This window comes from Anser anser, assembly GCF_964211835.1.
Source record: "Anser anser genome assembly, chromosome: 26".
Classification (NCBI taxonomy): Eukaryota; Metazoa; Chordata; class Aves; order Anseriformes; family Anatidae; genus Anser; species Anser anser.
In genome coordinates, this window is record NC_139747.1 from 2,709,829 (window position 1) to 2,717,597 (window position 7,769).

The 7,769-nt window shown below is 56.1% G+C and overlaps 1 long non-coding RNA gene across 1 annotated transcript; it reads left to right on the top strand.

Annotated features, from left to right (window-relative positions):
* The first annotated feature begins 4,915 nt into the window (after positions 1–4,915).
* LOC310886740 lies at positions 4,916–7,504 on the top strand. The gene is made up of 2 exons (XR_014575461.1): positions 4,916–4,984; positions 6,206–7,504. It is a non-coding gene; the product is annotated as an uncharacterized lncRNA (long non-coding RNA).
* Positions 7,505–7,769: the final 265 nt, after the last annotated feature.

Below are 7,769 nucleotides of genomic sequence, written 5' to 3' on the forward strand. Positions count from 1 at the left end.
TTGGCTCCCGCAGGGCTTTTTGCTGCTCCCTCGTCTTGTGCAGAGCCTCTCCCCGGGGTGCCCTTCCCCACCGATCTGCCAAACCTTCCCCCCATGCCAGAAGGTCACCCCATGGCCTTTCTCCTAGAAATGATAAGAGAAAGGTGCCCAAGTGAGTTCATCCTTTATGGGATCGAAACAATCCCAGTTTGGGGTTTGGGGGTGAGGAGGGGCAGCACTGGCACAGCCTTGGTTGGGTGCTGTGGGCGAGCAGAGCCCCGCAGAGCATCTCCTGCATCCTCCCCACCGCCCCAGCAGGACGACGCTCTGCTTGCTCCAGCTTCTGGGCATGATTTTTGTCCAGGGCCATCCCTAGAGCTCTGGGGAGGAATGTTGTTTTCGGGGAAAAAAAGTGGAAAAAGCTTTTCTTCTCCATATTTTGAGAGCTTTCTTCGAAACATTTCACTTCGGTGAGCTTTCAGGTTGTTGGAAAAATGGCAAAGACATTTTCATCAGCTCCACAAAGCTGCTCTAAGAAGGGCTGGGAGGTGGAGAGGTAACAGACAGGGAGAGCGGATCCAGCAGTAAATGATTGCACAGAAAGGGGCAGAGGATTCATGTGAAGCCTAAATCTCAGACTAATTCCTCAGCCAGCTGTGGAATGGGACAGCATTTGTTTAAGGCATCTCAGTGCCTTCCCGCTTGTCCTGCAAGACCCTGCCTTCAAAGGCACCAGCAAAGAACAAAACGTTGCTGCTTCCAAGAAAAAACTTGGCTGAGCTCCCTAATCACTGATTATTATTATTTTTCTGAGTGCCCCCTTTATTTGCACTTGTTTTTCCAGAGCTTGTGTCTCAAAAAAAAAACCTTCCTTAAAAAGGGAAACTACAGATTTCCTGAAATCCCCCAAGGACTCCGCTGGGGCTTTATAGGCAGGTGTTTGGTTACGGCAGCTGTACGCTCAGAAAACTTCAGCAGCTTCAATATTTCAGCCTCATTATGCTCTTATCAGCTGGGAGATGCAATTTGGCAAGATTTATGAAGCAATCGGAGCCCAGCAGCGTTACTGCCCCGCAGCAGAGATGTTTCCAGTTGTCCTCGTGCCCCCGCCGCAGCGGTGCCGTGCAGGTGGCTGTGGACCAGGAGCCACAGAGTGATGCTGATGCCAAAAATAAATAAATAAATAATAATAAAAAAGAAAGAACAGAACAAAATTTTCCAGAACAACGAATTAAAACAAAACAGAACACAACAAAAACCCGTAACTCAGCAGGTTTGCGAAGAGAGTCAGAAAATGCATTTTTTCAGGTATTTGCAACTGTTTTGGGCTCTTGCCCAACTACATGAACAAAATTTGTGAGCTGCCCAGAAGTCGGGCGGTCTCCTTCCTTTCAGAAAATCCTTTTATTTCAGTCATACCCGTTGCATTTTCCTGCAAAGTCGAATTGGGGCTGTTGCACCTCTGCTTTGCCATGACTGACACTCGGTGCTCTCCGTGCGCTCAGCACCTCCGTCTGTCCTGGGCAGCCTCGTGGCACAGATTTCTTTTTCTCGAGCCTCTTTTCCTTTTTATTGCTGGCTACAGAACAAGCTGCAGCTGGTGAGAACTGAGCCATTGGGTCCAAAAGAGGGGTTTTGGGGATGCGGCGTTGCTGGCAAGTAGCATGGGAACCCCTGTCCTTGGCAATTTCTTGCACTGGGCCGAATTTGCCGCTGGTCTTGAGTGAAATTTTGGCTGATTCGAGAGTGTGGCTGAGTTTGGGAGAGATCTGCCTCCTTTTTCAGTGGTTGGTGCAGTGGAGAATTTCTAATTTGGGCAGAAAACAGGAGGGATTTAAAGCAATGGTGCGCACCGCAAGCTCACCCCGGCAGGCAGGAGGCAGAGGGATCCCACAGACACCGGGGTTTTAAATATCTCCTGACCCTGGGCTTTTGGGAAGCCCCTCTCAATAGATGAAGGGCCATAAATGATGTCTTCAGACCTCCTGAGTCCCATTCTTAAGCTTAAATATATGTACAGGGAGATGTATATGTAAATGTACATAGAGCCCTTCGACCCAGCAAAGCACTCGGTGCTAATGGATTCAGGGCACCTCTAGGTTCAGCACTGACTTTTTTTTTCCCTTTGAATCATCTTTTGGATGCTCAGATACAAATTGTGGAAAGGAGAAGCTACAATACTAAAGGAGGAGTGGTAGGAGAGGGAAAAACCACACACTTTCACCGTTTTTTTAATAGCAAATAATAATAAAAGAGACAGAAATGAACACCTGTGCTGGTAAGATATTAAGAAATATGACTCAGAAATGGATCCCAAAAGATTAGAGGAACTCAAAGCATTAAATAGAGCATTCGTATAAAAAAAAAAAAAAAAAGTAAAGGCACAGTGATGCAGCCCCTGCTTTCTGGTTGTCCTTAGGAAGAAATCCAGTGTCCACAGCCCTCTGCACTGCATTGCACCGTCTTCCCGGAGGAGCAAATCCCCCGTGGGAGCGGGACGGGACGGACCCCGACACATTTACATTCAAATAAATAAATGCCCTCGGTGATGGGGGTCCCCAGGGTGCCCCCACCTCCTTTGCAGAGCCGTGGCTGCGCGGAGGGGCCGGACACACTGGCAAAACCCCTCCGGGTGCTCCCGTCCCTTTCCTCGGCCACCCCCAAGCCCTGATCCCCTCTCACGAGTGCACGGGCTGGTGCTGAGCCGTGCCCGAGCTCACGGTGACAGCACCCCAGCGTAGCCCCCCCCGGAGCTCCCAGCACAGGGGCTGCTGCTATAGGCGCCGTAGCAGCTGCTATAGGGGCACGGCGGGCTGCCGTAAGGTGCTGGGTAAGGCTGGGACCCCCCAAAACAGGGTTTGCCATCCCTGACCAGCACCGGCACCGCCACCCTGCGCGGCGGCGGCGGGTGGGCTGCCAGCTCCAGGGATTTGTCCTGCCTTTGCCTCTTGCACTTGTAGCGCCGGTTCTGGAACCAGATTTTCACCTGGGTGGAAGTGAGCTTGAGCACGCTGGCCAGGTGCTCCCTTTCGGGAGCCGAGAGGTATTTCTGCTGCTTGAAGCGCCGCTCCAGCTCGAACACCTGAGCCTGGGAGAACAACACACGGGGTTTTCGTCGGTGCCGCTGCTTGGGATGGTTGCAAGGGTCGCTTTTCTTCCCGTCTGCCTCCAAGGGGTGGGCGAGCAAACGTTTTCCTGCGGGGAGCAAAAACCCAAAGCAAAGTGAGCCCCCAGCCCGGTTCTGCTGAGAGAGAATTAAATTGGGAGTGGGACCCCTTGGGAATGAGACAAAGCAGGGTTATCGGCTGCTAAATTTAATATGAATTTTTACTGCAATGTTTAATGGAAATTCAAGAACTCCCCCCCCCCTCTTTTTTATTTTTTGGCTGGAATTAGGGGTGTGACTGCTGCATGAATTTTGGATAATGCCTCATTTCTGTCCTTCCGTGGCAGCCCCGTCCTGGAGGGGCACAGGGATGTGGGACATGCTGGAGGTTTGAGCACCCCAAAACACAAATCCCTTCCCCACATCCTGCCCCACAGGGATGGAAGTGACCCCAGGCAGGATTTACATCCAGCACCCACAACTCGCAGTGCCCTGAATTTAAGCCAAAAGGGGTAAAACGAAGAGGACGGGAATGAAGAAGGAAAACCTGTTAGCTCCACAAGAAGATGCAAAGTTATTAATAATATTATTATTATGTTATTATTCGTTTTTTAATATATTTTTTTTATTAATATTTTTTCTGGGGGTCTCGTGCATCGCTCCGCTGCTGGCGGGATGTGCTCGGGTCCCCTGGAAACTGCAGCAGGGGCTCAGGGGATGTAGGGGGGCTGCGGGGCAATGGGGTGCTGCAGGGCTCCCATCCGACCCCCCCCCGGGATGCTCTCGCCCTCCCCAGCTCCCTGGCTCCGCGTCCCAGTGCCTCCCAGTGCTCCAGCTCTGGTCTTACTGGTTTTCCCGTTTTTTTTTTTTTTTCCCCTCTCTGCAGCCGCCGTGCGTTAGGAAAAGGCGAGCAAGGGAAAATTCGCCCGATTTAGGTGGGGGGAACCGGGGGGGCCCCGAGGATGCCCTCGCCCCCCCTGTCCCCCCCCCCCCCAGCCCCCCCGGTACCCGCAGCCGGCTCCACGCAGCCCGAGGACGGCGATGCCTTGGGACGGCTTCGCGGGGACAATTTAGGGAGCATCGAAACGGGGCTTTGCGCCCCCCCCAAAGCGCCCCCACTTGTGCCCTTGGGCAGGATCAGGCCCAGCGCCACCGACCCGGCTGGGCTCCGGGGGGCTCCAGGGGATCGGGGGGGGGGACAAGGGGAGGGGGCGACACCGGGACCTTCCCGAGCTCTGCTATGGCTTGGGAGAGGTGGGAAACGGGGGTCTGCACCCCCCCGGCCCCCCCCCAGGGGAAGGGGAATGAGCCGGGTCCGTTTCGTTCCCCTCCCCCCCCCCCCCCCCCGTGCAGCCGGTGCAAGAGCCCCGAAATTAAAAAGAAATAAAATAAAAGGGGGGATAACGGATGGGAAAAGGAAAGGAAAAAGGGGGAAAGGGGAGAAAATAAAAGGGAGGAAGAAGGGGTGGGGGGAGAAGGGGAGGTGAAAAAAAAAAAACACGGGGGGGGGGGGAAGTAGGAAACCCGGTATCTCGCACCCCCAGCACCGGGATAATCCGGCTCCTCGGTGTTTGGCCCCCGGGGGGGGGGGACAAAGAGGGGGCTCCGTGGGGGTCCCCGCGGCTCCCACTCACCCGGTGGCGGCGGGGGCGGGCGGGGGGGCGCGTCCCCCCCGTCGGGGCTGCTCCCAGCCCCGGCCCCGGGGGCTCCGGGGGCGCTCCGCCGCTCCAGGTCCAGGATGTCCTTAACGGAGAAGGGGGTGGGCAGCATCCTTCCGACGGGGGGGGTGGTGATGTGTGAGGGGTTGGGGGGGGGGTCTGGGGGGGGGCACCCCGCCAAGGGGCTGCGCGCTCCGGGACCCTCTCCCCGGCTTTTGCCCTCCCGTCGTGGCAGCACCAGGTAGGGAGAGAGGGGGGGGGGGTCCCCGGGCTGGTTGGGTGGGGGGGGGGGACAGGGGAGGGCGGGTCGCTGCCCCTCGGGGGGGGGGGGGCGGGATGTTCTGCCCCCCCCCCGCAGCCCCCTTTCACCCAGCCGAGCCCCCCGACGGCTGGGTGGGGAGGAAGGAGCCAGACCCCTTCACCTCTCTATTTCCAAAACAAGGGGATGCGAGGCCGAGAGGGGGGGGTTAAGGGGCGGGGGGGGATTTGGGCTAAGCTGCAATAAAACAAATCGAGCCGATCTGAGCTCCATTAAGGTCACATTAGCGAGCGGCTTGGGGAGATAAGGGCTGATAAGGCGGCGGGGCGCAGACCACCTAGATCCTGCAGGGCCGGGGGGGGGATGCTGAGAGCCCCCACCCCATCTGGCTGCCCCTGCGCGGCCCCAGTGCCCTCCCAGTATGTCCCAGTGCTGTTCTGGTGGCGGGCAGTGGGCTGGCAGCCCCTCAGTGGGGTACAGAGTGGGGTCAGGGTTCCCCCAAAAGAGCAGCCCCATTTTGGGGAGGGGGGCGGCAGGGAGGTGCTGGGCAGCCCCACCGGCCGCGGGGTGATGCTGGGCCTTATCTGGGCTCAGGACCGGCTATTTCAATTAAAATTCCTGGCCAGCCTCTGGGGCTGGTGTTTGCTGATAGCCCTGACAGAGCACAGGGACTTTTTTTGTCTGAGTTGGGGCAGCATCGCCCGCGCCACCGAAACAGCCAAAGCGGGCTGTTAGGGGAGGCTGAATAAATAAACGGCCCCAACGCAGGCAAGGAAGTGAGGGGCTGGAGCAGGAGGGAAAATAAATACAGTGGCTTGGCGAGAGAGGTGCTGGCAGAGCCACGGGTCGGTCCTGCTCTCTGCGTGATGCTCGGGTTTGTCCCCATCCCCTGCGGGCTGTGTTTCGAGGTTTTTGGGTATGCCATCCCTGGGACATCCCTGCCAACGTGCTGGCATCACAGCGTTGTTATTTCTCAGTGTGATGTAAGGATTGGGTCCGAATCCACCACGAGACACACGGGGCTCACCTTCCCCATGGGAAACACTGCAAAATGCCTGGGAATACTCTTTTTTTCCTCCTCTTTTTTTTTTTTTTTTTTTTTTAACCGGTGCACTTGCTTCCCAGACCCCCAGCTTTCTAATCCCGTGCGGGACTGATATAGCAGCCCATTTAAAAAATAATTGCTGCTCCTCTGGTCCACAGGGCTCCTGTTGGTGCTGGGCACGGACGTGGGCTTTGCTGCCCTGCATTATCTTCATGGCAGAGCCCACGGGCAAGGCTCGCTGCTCGACCCCCATCCTTTGCAGCTCGCTGAGCCCCCAGTGCCCAGCCCTCGTCCCCAGCTGGATTCATTGCCACGTTTAGGGGCTGGAGAAGCACCGAGAGGCGAGAGCAAAGAGGCAGTAACATTACACCTTGGCTTGTTGATGGCGGGAGGCAGCCGGCGCCAAGGTAAAATGCTTGGCTGCGATCGAGACGAGCAGGAAGGAATCGGGGTAAGTAGCTTTATCCGCCCCTAATGACTCCGTGCCGCGGAGATTAATGGAGTTTGGCTGGACGAGCTCTCGGGGCTGGAGGAGGCTCTGGATGGAGAGCCTGGGGGAGAAGAGGGGAAAGCAGAGCTGAGTGTGGGGCAGGGTTAACGCGCCTGCGGGCCAGGAGAGCTCCCTGCTCCCCGTCCTGGTCCGTGCGCCCCACGGGACGCATCCAGCCCTCCCTCACCTGCAGCATCCAGCGGCTTCAGTGGGGTCTGTAAATCATCTCCACCCAAAAGCTGTGGCCAAACCAACCCAATCCTGGGCTCGATCAGCACCCGCTGGAGGGATCTGGGCTCAGCCCATCGTTGCCCTGAACTTTGGCACAATGCTGGGGCAGCGAGAGGAGTGAGCGTGAACCATCAATCATCAGCTTCTTGACTGGCGAGCTAATTTCATTATATCCACCCGGGGACGTCGCTACTCTTGTTAACTCGGTTAGATGAAACCAGGAGAAAGCCGCTCCTGGCCCACCGTGCGTCCGAGGGGAGGTATTTCTGATGGCAGCTCCCGAAGTATCCGATGTCTGGTGCTATCGCTGGGACTCATCGAGGGCCCGCTGAGCTGCCGGAGCATCCAAAGCTCTGCAAACGCGACCGTGCCTGAGCCAGGAGGTTTTGTGCTCAGAGCAAGGTGGGAATGATGGGTGAGGTGGATGCTCGGGGGCTTGCAAGCTCAGAAGCGTGCGTGGATGCTGCTGAAGAGCTGGCCAACGCTTTGCGATGCAACTGGAAGTGAACCTGGAAGGGTTTTCTCCATCCTCTTCCTCTTTCCAGCTACTTTCTGTCCTTGTTCGTTGGCAAAATAAAATAAAAAAGCAGAGAAAACAGAAGCAGGTGGCAGAAAGCAGGTGGCAGGACAGGTGAGGGAAAGCAGAGTCTTGCTGCAGAGCTTTAACACTAAATTAAATATAATAAAAAATAAATAAATTAAATTTAATAATAAACACCATGGGGAAAAAAAAAAAGTCTCTTTTCAGAGTCTGTGGGACAAAAGTAACGTTGAAACCTCAGAAAGGTTTCTGTGGTGCAGAACTTGAGGCTGGGCTGCAACCATGGCTGGAGCGCAAGGGGCATCTTCGCATGTCGAAGCGCCGGCTGGACGGGCACGAGGCTGGCAAGCCCAAACTGGAGCACGCGGTTATCTCCTGCCCTCTATTTATCTCCTTTTTTTTTTTTTCCCCCCATTTTCCCCATCTCTGAACCCTCCGAGCCAAGCCAGAGCTTCCCAAC